General features: G+C 43.6%; 1 protein-coding gene across 3 annotated transcripts in view; it reads left to right on the forward strand.

Moving 5' to 3' along the window:
- Positions 1-365: 365 nt before the first annotated feature.
- DIPK1A (divergent protein kinase domain 1A) overlaps positions 366-14,291 on the forward strand; it is a 215,145-nt gene continuing 201,219 nt past the window's right edge. For 2 of the 3 annotated variants that reach the window (XM_040360016.1, XM_040360015.1), the window contains exon 1: positions 366-521. The gene's annotated coding sequence lies outside the window, so the exon portion shown is untranslated. Of the gene's footprint in view, positions 522-688; positions 1,043-14,291 lie in introns of those variants that run through there. The other variant, XM_040360020.1, reaches the window with a different exon arrangement.

Here is a 14,291-nt window from a genome sequence, read left to right on the forward strand (position 1 = left end):
TAGAATACACAGTGAGGTAACAGAGCAGAGCTCTCCATGGTGAGAGTAGTGTCTGTGGGGCAGGTTGTACAATGCAGTGAGGTAACAGAGCAGAGCTCTCCACGGTGAAATTAGTGCCTGTGGGGCAGGTTGTACAATGCATAGTGTAGAATAAATGGTAAGGTAATAGAGCAAAGCTCTCCCTGCCCGTTCACCATTGCCAGCGTTCTAACGATTTCTCGGCGCCAAGCATCTGACAGACTCCAGTAACCACTTTCACGGATTAAATACAAAAGCAGCTGGCCAACTTGTAAGCGCCGTAAAAGCTGGCAGAGAGCGCCCCAGGCTGTCACATTCTAACTATGCCGGGAATGTAACACTAGCAGCAAACCACGCGAGAAGCCGGCTGAGCGGCGCCATCTCGCGAGACTTCCCATCTGTCTCCTACCCAGAGCTTCCCCAGAGCTCCTATATACCTAACGTGTGAGAAGACGGCAGCGGCAGCCTCAGCAGCGTTCCTGACCATGCCAGCTCCAGCCCAGGTAATGCATTATTAGGCAATCCACTAAGCAGGCGCTCGGCTGCATGAGTGTGCATGTCAGGTTACTCCTGTAGAGTGCAGCCAGCTGGAGTTCCATGACATCCTCGTAGGGACATGTGACTGTATGATTGCAGTGCACCTAGGTTCACCCAGTCCATGGTGAGGGCACATCCTCAGGACTGGACAGGAAGGTGCATGGAGTCAGCCATTAGCAGGGCTTTGCATTAGTCCACATTGGAGTGTAGCAGGCAGCACTTCCATGCCATTCCATACATTCTGTTAAATTTAGAGAGAGGGTGATTGTGGGGGGCACACACACAACTTCTACTAATGGGCACAGCTCCCTGTGCAAGTGTGCATGCCTTCCATTGGAGTGCCCTTATTATGGGCTGATCTATTGCACTGTATTTATCCAGGCGCTTCAATGGATGCACTTTAATAGATGAGACTCCTGGGAGGCATACAGCACAATCAATTGCCTGTTTATGTATCTTGGGTCGGCGGAGGAGCACCGGCGAGGTGGTAAGTTGCTGGTTATCCGGCATCACATCATAAACTTTTCCCCTTTTTTCTTTAACAAATGTCTTATTTTATTGCAGCTGGTAATTGGCTGTGGAGGGGATTTAGCATGTCAGGTTAGTTTTAATAAGACGGGGAGGAATGGGAAAAGTGCACTAAGCCGTAGCGAATTGTTAGAACCCCGATCTGATCTCAGCGCAGTGACAGCTGGTTACCGGGTGTTACTACGCTTTAAAAAGCTGATAACTGTCAGTTGATGTGTTCACGCAGGTATATGTTATGGTCGAGTGTTGGCATGGAGATTTAAGTGCAGCTATGTACAAAATTTAAAAATGACATGTATGGTGCAATCTGTCAGTAGCATTACACAGCAGTCTACGGGGGTTTATTTACTTAAGGCAAATAGACTGAACTTGGCAAAGGAATTTAATCCATAACGTAATAAATGAAGAGAAGTTCTGCTAACTTCCGTCACCCAATCACGTGCAAGGAAAAAAAGCATTTTTTTCCCCCCCTTGCATGTGATATGGTAATCCTTGCAAAGTGCATCGTCGCCTCATTTACTAAACTCTTGCGCAAGCTCCCTTGCAGAGTACAACTGCACTAGCAAAGTTCGCAATCTATTTGCCTTTAGTAAATCAACCCCTTCATTTTTCCCGGGCCCCCCCCCCCCCCCGTAACATGGTTTACCGGGTGATCCGGCCAGTAAGTTATCTTTGTTTTGTTTTTTGATTGTGTTGAGACAAGTCATTAAAGATTGACAGGAGTGCTTGCAATGGTCAGTTTTTTTTATTCATTTATGTAAAACCTTTATTCCAAAAGGGGGGGAAATACTGTAGCTGTATGTGTGTAACCCCAACATATTGCTGATGTACTTGTGTTTAAAATGATAATTTTCTCTTTGTATTACTTCCTTTGTGTGAAATACCTGGTGATCCTGCCAGTTACCCTGTTTTCCTATTTGTAACTGACCAAACTAGGCATGAGGGCACATCCATCCCAAGGTGGTCAGTTTTTTCTATCTTGCATTCTATTTTGGAGTACAGCCTGCCTGTCCTCCAATGGTCAGACTCGTGCTGACAAACCCCCTTTGCGCAACTGTATGCTGGCAACTTTTCTGCTGTTTCCCTGCCTCCTGCTGACACGTCTCCATCCACTCCCAGCTCTTTAAGACACTTATGTAGCTGCAAACAGAGGTCATGTGATCACTTATGAAAAAATATATATATTTATGTTTTTACACACTCTTTGCCTTTCATTTCTATTTAAAGCGGTTGTATAGCCCCAATTATTATTTTTTTACTCACCTGTAAGGCAAAAGGCATAATGAGCTAGTATGCACCGCATACTAGCTCTATATGAAATGCTTACCTTAGAACAGGGGTGGCAAACTCTAATTAATCGGGGGCCGCATTAGCAGTATGGTTGCCCTCAAAGGGCCGGTTGTATCTGTAAGACTACGTGTCCACTATTATCATAAATAATTGTCACTGCATTTGTTTATTACTGGTTTTATGGAGCGCAGGGTTCAGGAGTTTGCTGCGTACGAAATGCAGGATACAGGAGTATGCTATGGACTGTGTGCAATATCGGACCTCTGCATCCTCCACTCTCCTTCCATCCTCCCATCCACCCTGGGATGGGGTGGGGTAGGATGGGATGGGGGTGGGGAGGGTGCAGTGGGATGGGATGGGGGTGGGGTAGGATGGGATGAGATGGAGGTGAGGTATGGTGGGGTGGGATGGGATGGGATGGGCTACCTGACATACATGGACCTACCTGACATACACAATGACTTCACCTACCTGACATAAACTTACCTCACCTACCTGACATACATGGACCTACCTGACATACACTGACTTCACCTACCTGACATACACTGACCTCACCTACCTGACATACACTGACCTCACCTACCTGACATACACTGACCTCACCTACCTGACATACATGGATCTACCTGACATACATGTAACATGGACCTACCTGACATACACCCATCATGTGCCTTTCCTAAGGCCAAGGCAGCCGTGCGCTCCGCGGATCACGGATCGGTCCCGATGCGTTGTGTTTGCCACCCCTGCCTTAGAACGAGGCGTCGGTAACTTACCTGGTCCACGCCGAAGTAGCTGACATGTTGCCTCGGCGTGTCTTCCGGGTATCGCGTCTCCAGCACTGAGTGGCTGGAAGAGAAAAGGGAAACTGCCGCTCTAGGTGAGTGCACTCAGCAATCGGTGTCCTCTCAGAAGCGTGGGTGCTGGCAATGCACAAAGCAAAGACCGGAGAAAAGACTGGATAGCCGCACTTCCACGAAAAAAAAAAAACTTTAATATGTGTTAGTTGGAGTTCAACTTTAAATTGTTATTCACTCATGTAATTTCCCTTTAAATCTGCTAATGCATCCAACACTACCCTTTCCACTGATTGACTATGCTGCTCATTAAGTATGGCTAGGTTTCCCCTCTGTACATACAGTGGAGGAGTGAATGTAGCCATCCTAACACAATAGGTGTGTAACTGGCTGATCGCTAGATGAAAGTAAGGAAATAAAAGTTAAAAAAAATAAAACAAATGCAACCACCACATCTGATGAGCGGTAAGGTACAATATATTACATTTTGTTTTTGAGTTTATTTAAGCTTTTAGGCTGGGTTCACAGTCACACTGGTGCGATGTTAGACATCGCACGTGAATCGCATTGTACTACTGTGCAGGTCACAAATGCGATATCTGTGCGATGCAAATTTAGCCGTACAGATTGTATTTCTGAATTCGCATTGCATTCACACCAAAATGGTGCAGGACCCTTTTTTTTTTTTTTTTTGGTCTACGCTGGAATCAGATCGCATACGTTTTCACAATTCCTTCACCATTTGTCAGTTCAAATATGTTGTGATATGCGAACCGACCTGGGGGTGTCATTGACTTTCTATTGGAACCCAGAGCGGTATACATAGGGCAGTGTGAACTGCCTGCGAGTTCTATGTGGGAACAGGCACTGGAATCGCGCTGGTTCCCGTATTGAGCTAGTGTGAACCGCCACTTGGGCCCAGTTCACACTGCTGTGAATTCAATTGCAAATTTGATCCGTTGCGATTGCTCAAATTCGTACGTCATTTTACTAACATAGTTTTCCATGAGTGCCATTCACGTCAATGCGTTGCGAATCTAAGCTGTGTTAAAAAAGGGTCCTGTGCGAGTTTGATCCGTGTGTGATGCAAATTCAGCTCTATAGACTGGCATTCCCTGAAATTGCGGTAAAATCGCACGATTTTGAAGACGCAGCAGTGTGAAACGGACCTGAAACTGAAAAGTTAATCCTGTCTGCACTACAAGGGTTAAAGCTCAGCGCAGAGAAATGAGAATCTTGTCCCTTGCATTGGACTTGCACTGCAAGAATTAGCTGCTCATTTGGGTTTAGGGGGAATAGAAATTCAACAAATTCCTCCATCCATCCTGCAAGCTATTATTTTATGGCAGCCAGCACCCACATCTGTCAGAATACCCGAACAGTGACAGTATCTGATTGGCTGCAGTCACTGTTCAGTTGACAAATTTCCACCCGATCACCAGATCAAAGTTTGTGGTGTCGGCAGGGTCAGCCACAGATGGAAATTTGATCCATGTATGGCCCGCTTTATTCATTGCTCTTGCATGCTATCGCTATCGCTACAGACTGGTACCGCTTTTCTTAGCTGCTCAATGTGTCATGGCCTCTCCAGCATTATATGTGTATATGAGGATGTTGAGGGCCCACCCACATCCCAGGAATGTCAGAGATCAAGAACACTGGGCTTCCAGGGGACTGAGGAACAAAGTATCCATTTCTGTTTATTCCTCTACCCCTTCACATAATGAACATTGAACCCTTGCAGTGCTGGGAAGGACCCGCTGCAAGGGTTAATTGTTTTTCCTGCAGTTCTGCTTTTAAAGTAGATGTAACTTTTACCTGAATGACATTAAGTTTTGCTAAAGCCCCAGAGGGGTTGATTTACTAAAGGCTAATCCACTTTGCGCTGCAAGTGCACTTGGAAGTGCAGTCGCTTTAAATCTGAAGGGAAGATCTGAAATGAGGGGAAGCTCTGCTGATTTTATCATCTAATCGTGTACAAGCAAAACATCATTTTTTTTTTTTTTTCTTGTTTCCTTGCAAGTCCCCTTGTCGGGCCGGGGCCAGTGTAGCAGTATTGGTATCCCGTGTGAAGCCGAGCAAAGCTGCTGCAGCCGTACAGAACTGTGGTGAATTAACCCCCTTGCATACCGAGTGATTGGCTGGAATTTAAAGACACAGGCTGGATCTGGATGCAAGCGGGACACAGCGAGACACAGGCTGGTTGGAAGAAGGGGACAACAGCCAGCTGTATCAGCGAGACACACCCTGAATGATGGGGGACACAGGCTGGATGAGGGGGGACACGGGGTGGATGAGGGGTGACATGGGGACAGAGGCTGAAGTGTTACACACGGAGACAGAAGCTGGATACTGTGTTACACAGGCTGGATGAGGGGTGACAGAGGGTGGATAAGGGGTTACACAGGCTGGATGAGGGGTGACAGAGGGTGGATAAGGGGTTACACAGGCTGGATGAGGGGTGACAGAGGGTGGATAAGGGGTTACACAGGCTGGATGAGGGGTGACAGAGGGTGGATAAGGGGTTACACAGGCTGGATGAGGGGTGACACAGGGTGGATGCAGGGTTACACAGGGGGACAGAGGCTGGATGAGGGGGGACACAGGGTGAATGAGGAAGGACACAGGGTGAATGAGGCGTCGCACAGTGGGGATGAGGCGTCGCACAGTGGGGATGAGGCGTCGCACAGTGGGGATGAGGCGTCGCACAGTGGGGATGAGGAGGAGACACAGGCTGGATGAGGAGGAGACACAGGCTGGATGAGGAGGAGACACAGGCTGGACGAGGAGGGACACAGGATGGATGAGGCGTCGCACAGGGGGACACAGTGGGGATGAGGGGTGACACAGGCTGGATATGGGGTGATGGGGACACAGGCTGGATGAGGGGGGACACAGGCTGTCCTCACTTACCCCTCTACTTCCCACCCTGCCCTCGCCCCAGCCTCACCCAACTCCCTAACAACCCCCCCGCCAAACCACCCGCCTACCTACACAATAAGGCCCCTTTCACATTGAGGAGTTTTTCAGGCGGTAAAGCGCTAAAAATAGCGCTGCTATCCCGCCTGAAAAACTCCTGCACTGCAGACTCAATGTGAAAGCCGGAGGGCTTTCACACTGAGGCGATGCGCTGGCGGGAGACAAAAAAATCTCCTGTCGGCAGCATTTTTGGAGCGGTGAGAGGAGCGGCATGTATACCGCTCCTTCACCGCTCCTTCCCATTGAAAACAATGGGAGCCGCGGCAATACCGCCCGCAATGCGCCTCTATAGAGGCGCATTGCGGGCGGTATTAACCCTTTATCGGCCGCTAGCGGGGGTTAATACCGCACCGCTAGCGGCTGATTCCCGCGGCAATCCCGGCGGTATAGCGCCGCTTTTTTTAGCGGCGATATACCGCCAACGCAGCTACGGGTCCAATGTGAAAGGGGCCTTAGTATCGGTATCAAAGAGTACCTGAGGTAAAGTATCAGTACTCGGTGTTAAAAAAGTGGCATTTGTGCTTCCCTAAAATAAACTCCCTCCATGTTGTAAACAGGCAAAGCTAAACCCCAGGCTAACATCTAAGTATACAGATGAAATGCATGTATTTTCTGTCCATCCAGTCCTGAGATGCACAACTCTACCCACAGTGTGGTCCTATCTAGCAGGGAGGGGGGCCCTGACCTGACCCTTTGCAGTAGTTTCTCTTTATCTGGCAGGTCATTGTGTGCTGCTTCTCCCGCTCTGAGCTCTGCTCTACATACAATAGTGCTGACTGCAACAGGCTGATGCCAAGGCAAATGCTGGTACTTACACTGCTTGCTTTTATTAGAATACAGTCAATGGTAATGGTTACAAAACCACATTTATTTGCTTATTTAATATCGAAATTATTATTTTATTATTTTTTTTTGTAATAAAACACTTTTCACTTTTTGTTTAATCCTTTCATCACCTTTGTGTTTCAGTGCTGCTGATTCCTTGCATCCTCTTTGCAGCCATTTCCTGTTTTTATGCATGCTTTCCAGCAATGGCTCCATGGCCTCTGTGGCTGGTTTCCTGAGGGTAACAACAGTGGACCATGTCCGCATTCTGAATTATAATAAGGCCACTTGTGGTCTTCATCAGAGGCCTGGGTGACATCACAGGAGTATAGTTGAGAGGTAGGTGTGGTCACCCTACAAAAGAAGTGTGTGAGCAAGGTTCCCTTTTGAAATCGGCTTAATACATTAACATTGACATAAGATTTTAGTGATTGGATTTCAACTGTGAGTAGTAAGAAACAGTCTGGTGGAACTGTTGGGGATTCACGTTGCCAACTAGGTGATCTCAGAAAACATTCCACAATGTGTTCAGAATGATCCTTTTTTAATGTAGCGGGTCGGATTGTGGTGTTTCTGATTTATAACAAGCTTTGTTTGTTCTAAAATAAATATGCATGTAATGATTACTGTAAGGAATATGACTGAATGCTGGGCCCTCTGATACAGTGAGATATTTTTTTTTCTCTCTGCTATCTAATATAATGATTTTATGTTTCAGAAATGTTGGGCACTGCTTTTAATTGTTTTGGAGTGGCTGCAGATTTTTAGGCTATTATTATTATTGGCAAGGATTTAACAACATTTGTAATTAGAGTGCCTTGCAAAAGTATTCATCCTATTTACCTATTTTGTTAAATTACAGCCTTTAGTTCAATGTGTTTTTAATCTGAATTATTTGTGGTGGATCAGAACACAATATTCTAAGTGGTAAAGTAAAATTGGAAAAATATATACATAAAACTATTTTTCAGAATAAGTGATAATTGGCATGTGCGTATGTATTTACCCCCTCTGTTATGAAGCCCATAAAAGGCCCTGGTGCAACCAATTACCTTCAGACGTCACATAATTAGTGAAATGATGTCCACCTGTGTGCAATCTAAGTGTCGCATGATCTGTCATTACATATACACACCTTTTTGAAAGGCCCCAAAGGCTGCAACACTGCCATGAAGACCAAGGAACTCTCCAAACAAGTAAGGGACAATGTTGTTGAGACGTACAAGTCAGGGTTAGGTTATAAAAAAAAATATCCCAATCTTTGATGATCCCTAGGAGCACCATCAAATCTATCATAACCAAATGGAAAGAATATGGCACAACAGCAAACCTGCCAAGAGACGGCCGCACACCAAAACTCACGGACCGGGCAAGGAGTGCATTAATCGGAAAGGCAGCATAGAGACCTAAGGTAACCCTGGAGAAGGTGCAGAGTTCCATGGCAGAGACTGGAGTATCTGTATATAGGACGACAATAAGTCGTACGCTCCATAGAGTTGGGCTTTATGGCAGAGTGCCCAGAAGAAAGCCATTACTTTCAGCAAAAAATGAAATGGCACATTTTGAGTTTGCGAAAAGGCATGTCGGAGACTCCCAAAATGTATGGAGGAAGGTGCTTTGGTATGATGAGACTAAAATTTTACTTTTTGGCCATCAAAGAAAACGCTATATCTGGCACAAACCCAACGCATCACATCACCCAAAGAACACCATTCCATTCAGCAGTCAGAACTGGGAAACTGGTCAGAGTTGAGGGAAAGATGGATGGTGCTAAATATAGGGTTATTCTTGAGCAAAACCTGTACCACTCTGATTTGAGGCTAGGATGGAGGTTCACTTTCCAGTAGGACAATGACCCTAAACACACTGCTAAAGCAACAGTGTTTTAAGGGGAAACATGTAAATGTGTTGGAATGGCCTAGTCAAAGCGCAGACCTCAATCCAATAGAAAATCTGTGGTCAGACTTAAAGAATGCTGTTCGCAAGTGCAAACCAGTTTTACAAGGAGGAATGGGCAAACGTCCCAGTGGTAAGATGTGGCAAGCTCATCGAGACTTATCCAAAGCGACTTGGAGCTGTTATAGCCACAAAAGGTGGCTCTACAAAGTATTGACTTTAGGGGGGTGAATAGTTATGCACATTGACGTTTTCTGTTATTGTGTCCTATTTGTTGTTTGCTTCACAATAAAAAAAAAAAAAAAAAAAAAAAACATCTTCAAAGTTGTGGGCCTGTTCTGTAAATTAAATGATGCAAATCCTCAAACATTCCATGTTAATTCCAGGTTGTGAGGCAACAAAACACGAAAAATGCCAAGGGGGTGAATACTTTTGCAAGGCATTGTATAACTAAACTCGGCAGATATGTTAAAACACAATCTAATAATTTTTTACGTTCATTAAAAAAAAAAATTGTTTTCAAACAACCGACCAACGCTCTCCGTATTATTTAATTTATTCACAGCACTTTGGATAATGTACGTTACTGTCAGTCCCTGCTCTCAAGCAGCTTAGAATCTAAGGTCCTTTTTTTTTTTTTTTTTTATTCGGGTAAAGGGTTTATGAAGAATGCAACAAAGCAAAACAAACTTCCAGAGGGTGTACAAAATGTTGCTGAAAGTAGGGTTACAGCCGCAAAAAAAATGACATGAAAATGCTGTCGCATTGGCATAGTCCAGAGTGTAAAGCATCACTTCACACTTGGTATAATAAACGGAACATCAAATTACCTAGAGAACAGTTTTCTTCACATTTCCCCCACCCTCACCGTTAAAGGGTCCCCATTTTGAACACACGCACACACTTACATTATGGCAAATAAACCTACCTGCATATTTTTGGAATGTGGAAGGAAACCAGAGTAGTAGGACACTAATGGAAGCACAGAGAGAACATGCAAACTCCATTCAGATTGTGTCCTTAGCCATGCAGGGCTGCATTACCTGCTGGGGAGGATAGGTGACCACACTTGTATTAGTACAATTGATTGCATAATGTGACTAACCTTATCCAACTAAATTAAAAACTGCAAGCGAAGGACTACTCAGCTGGTTCAAACCCTTCTTATCAGGGAGATCAAAAGGTCACAGCAGGAATCCCTTCATCCTCTTCATTTCCATTACATCTATGACATCAAGTCTGTCAACAGTGTTATTTGCAATATACATGATCCCTCTAGAAATCTCAAACAACAATGGTCTAATGCCTAGTACACACTAGTATTTTTTTTTTTTCCGTTTCCAACACAACAGAGCTGAAAGAAAATTAACTGACAGCTCAGGTGGAGCCGCTGCACTAACTATCTGACGTTAGTACAGCGATCTCCCCTGCTGTTCTGTTGTGTACTGACAGGTACAGCCCACCCTCCAGAACACTCCAGTCAGCATTCTCAGCCAATGGCTGAGAGCGCTGATTAGGAGCAGAACGGCAGACCTTTTTAAGTCATGCCCCTTTGACAGAACGCCTGTGTATACTAGGATTTAGCTACCATTGCTATACAATTGCACCCACTCTTGCCTGTCTTTCAGACCAGACAATGGTGACCCTGTGACCAAGATCAACGGGTGTTGAATTGACATACAAGAATGGATTAACTGTAACAAAACACAAGTAATTATAGGGCTGAAGCTAGCATCAAAGTGGCAGCAAACATGTCCAGATGGTTTATACATTGGGTATTTAAAATGATCTGTCCTTACATTATTTGCACAGCCTGGGCATTGTGAACTCTGACCTATCATAATGGAGCATATACTTCAAAATTAGCCTACTCCGTTACAAAGTCCTAAATAGGGCTGAAACAACTAGTCGATTTTGAAAATGGTATTCAATTAATTTCATAATCGATTAATTGGCCAGTAACATAATGCATTTAAAAAAACTAAAATTGGCCCTTTATAGTACGAACGAAAACCACATACACGGTCTGAAAATTCCTTTTCACCAAGAAGTTTTCTATTTCTAAACTTTCCCATCATTGTGGTTGAAAACAAACGTCGATTTGACTCCACTGACGATTAGAAAATCGAACAAATGTTCTTAAAATGATTTTTATTTATTTTTTGAAGGAAGACATTGTTGTGTGGCCAGCATATAATATATTACAGTTCTGTTTGAAAAACAGTCTTTTAACTTTTTAAATAAAAAAAAAAATTTGATGCGAGTCTGATGATATTTACCAGATTCACCCTTTAATAGTATATACAGTATATCTATTCTGTCAGTTATTCTTAGAGTGCATTAGATTTTGCTACCTAACCATATAGTTGGTTATTTTTTACCACTCCATAGGGATATTTAAGAATAAATTGTCATGTGTTTGTTTTTTTTAAACTTTACATATTCACTAAATTATACACCACACTTTTTTTTTTTAAGGTTATTAATCGGCCAACTAATTGATTATGAAAATAATCGTTGGTTGCAGCCCTAGTCCTAAATAACTTAAGGGGCAGGGTCTTTTTTTTTTTTTTTTTTTTTTTTTTTTTTAGAACTTCTGGTTACCCATACTTCCACATGAGCCCCTGCTCAGTGCCGGCTAAAGACATTGTGCTGCCTGGTACCAAGAATGAAATGCTGCCCCCCCCCCAAAAAAAATTACGCCCAACAAAATGCCCCCACATCCATTATTTTATATCATGATAACTAATGTGGACCTATCATGGCTCTATACATGTATATAGGAGTATAAAAAGGACCTGTTATGGCTCTATTCATGCAAATAACCCCACAGTGGAGCGGAGAGCGGAACGGGAGGAGCGGTCGGGCGGCAATTAGCCCCACAGTGGAGTGGAGAGTGGAGCTGGCGGAATGGGATGGCGTGCGGGCAGGAAATTTGCTGCCCCCCTGAAAGTGCTGCCTGGTACAATGGTACCATCGGGTCCCATGGTAGGGCCGGCCCTGCCCCTGCTCTTCAGAGAAGGGAATTAAACGTAGCCAGAGTTGTCTTAAAAACGGTTGGATCTTGAGTGTTTTAAACATTCAGTACGTGCAATATGGTACCCACTACCCTCCATTGTCCAGGATGTACCTTTGCTGGATTGTCTTTTTAAAAGACAACCCATGACATATCTATTCCCCCCAGGCTTATAGAAAAACCTGACAAATACTGTTCAAAAATCTCAACACCAGCCTGATGAGCACTTAGAAATATTATCACTACTGTTATTATGTTCTGATCGATTAAAAAGATATCTGCTTATGTGTGAAAACTGTCTGACTGATTTTAGTTGAATTATCCATTTTGATAGATCTTTACAATAAAAACTGATATTTTTGGCAAAATGATGAGCAGTACCTTGTCCCTGTGCATTGCATTGTTGATATTTTAATTGACGAATCTCCTGTTTTTGATCACTTGTACCCATGTCAATCATAAATTGCCATGTGAGAGGCTCTTAAAAGTAGAACTGTGGCCTTCCATTAAATAAATTAATAAATGTGCTGCAAAGTGCAGTTGCAGTGTTCTCTTAGTCCTCCTGCAAGGTTCCACAAATACCTGTTTATCCTGCCATTGAAGTCCATGTAAACTAAGAAACACAGCCACTTAGGACTGTACCAATGCCATGTTGGCGATGCTTTGCAGCACTAATTAAACAGCTTGACGTATTCGGTATGCGGTACCACTGCCAAATGTGACCCATTTAAGTAACAGGGGCTGAACCATTACTGCCCTGCATGTGGCTGTAGTGTAGTGGGTTGGAAATTTGAGGGGAAAAGCAGGCGGTGTGAAGACGACATATTGCCTTTTCACCCTGTTAAATGCCATCTGAAAAGCAATTGCTTACAATACGCTTTTCAGAGGGGCAGCATTCTGGCATATTTAATATTCTGAGATTGCTTCTTGCTTAGAGTTCCACTTTAATGGGGCCAGTAATGAAAACCTAGATCTGATTTTTATATCCAAACAATTTTTTGTCATTAATTACTGCATTTGGAAGATAACACAAACTGAACATAACAAAGCAAGAACCAATCCAGTAAAGGCAGAGAGCCGTGATCGTCGGCAACCAACGTATTTATTTTTACCTTTGCGAAAATGGAAACAGTAGTCTAGTTGCTAATGACAGTATCTCTAAGTTTTCTCTTTTTCTGGTTTCCACAGATCAATTTTTATAGTTAGGTAGCGTACAGAAGTCCCAGTGACTTCTTGGGTACATGGTTACAAATGAGCAAAACATGAATGGCATGAATCTATGGAAAACAAAATACACCATTACGGTCAATATCCATTTAAACCTGAAGTAAATCCTCCTATCCTTTACAATTAAAGCCTCATACACACGATCAGACTTCAAACAAACTTTTCCGTGGATTTTTGTTCGAAGGGCATTGGCCGTGAACTTGGTATGTATACACACAGCAGGACTTTTTCAGCAAACTTTCCCAAAATCACGTGGTTTTTCAGCTCTTTACCGCCACCCTTTGGTCAACTTCTGTATTGTTGTCTGAGCTTTTGCATTGGTTCCGAGCATGGGTATTTTTACTTTGTACTTAAGTCCGATGGATTTCTGTACACAATCCAGGACTTTGCACCATAGGACTTTTGTTGCCGGAAAGTTTGTTTGCAGAACAAACTTTTGTCTGATGAAAACCGAAAAAGTTTGTCCGATGGAGCGTACACACGGTCAGATTTTTTGAAAAACCTGGTCATTTTGAAGTTTCTTGTCAAAGTCCTATCGTTTGTATGGGCCTTAAAGCTATATTTGATCATTTTGTAGTTGTCAGTTCTGCTGACAACTACAGATGATGGTAATTTTATTCACAGCATGCCTTAAATGTAATTGTTTTGGGAAACCATTGAATCAATGAGTTTAGTTCCACTTTACACCCCGATTCACACTGATGCAGGAAATTCAGCGATTCCTGTGCGTTTCCCATTCCGCATAGCGATTGGACTGTGTTCATGGGATCTGCTGCGGGTGTCAGTTAAAAGATTCTGACACCCTAAAAGCAGCTCGTAAAACGCAGTATGTTTGCTTGAAATGGGTCACGTGGCTATGAACACCCATTTGATCTGGTTCCAGTGCAAACAAAAAAAGCTGCCTGCACCTTTTTCATGCAGATGTTGTGCAATTTGAACCATTTAAATGAATGAGATCAAATTGCTCCCCACTGTCACATGTGATTTACACAGGAATGCGGTGCAATTCCTGTGCGAATTACATGCAATATGACAATGTGAACCGGGGCTAAGTGGAAAAGTAACAGAAATTTAATTTTTTTTCACAAGAAAACAGAAATGTAATTTAAGTGGTAGTCAGCTGTGTCCATTAAATAATCTGTTAACTGCATTAATCTTCATCCGCAACAAAGATT

This window comes from Rana temporaria, chromosome 7 (genome assembly GCF_905171775.1).
Source record: "Rana temporaria chromosome 7, aRanTem1.1, whole genome shotgun sequence".
In the NCBI taxonomy this organism is placed as follows: Eukaryota; Metazoa; Chordata; class Amphibia; order Anura; family Ranidae; genus Rana; species Rana temporaria.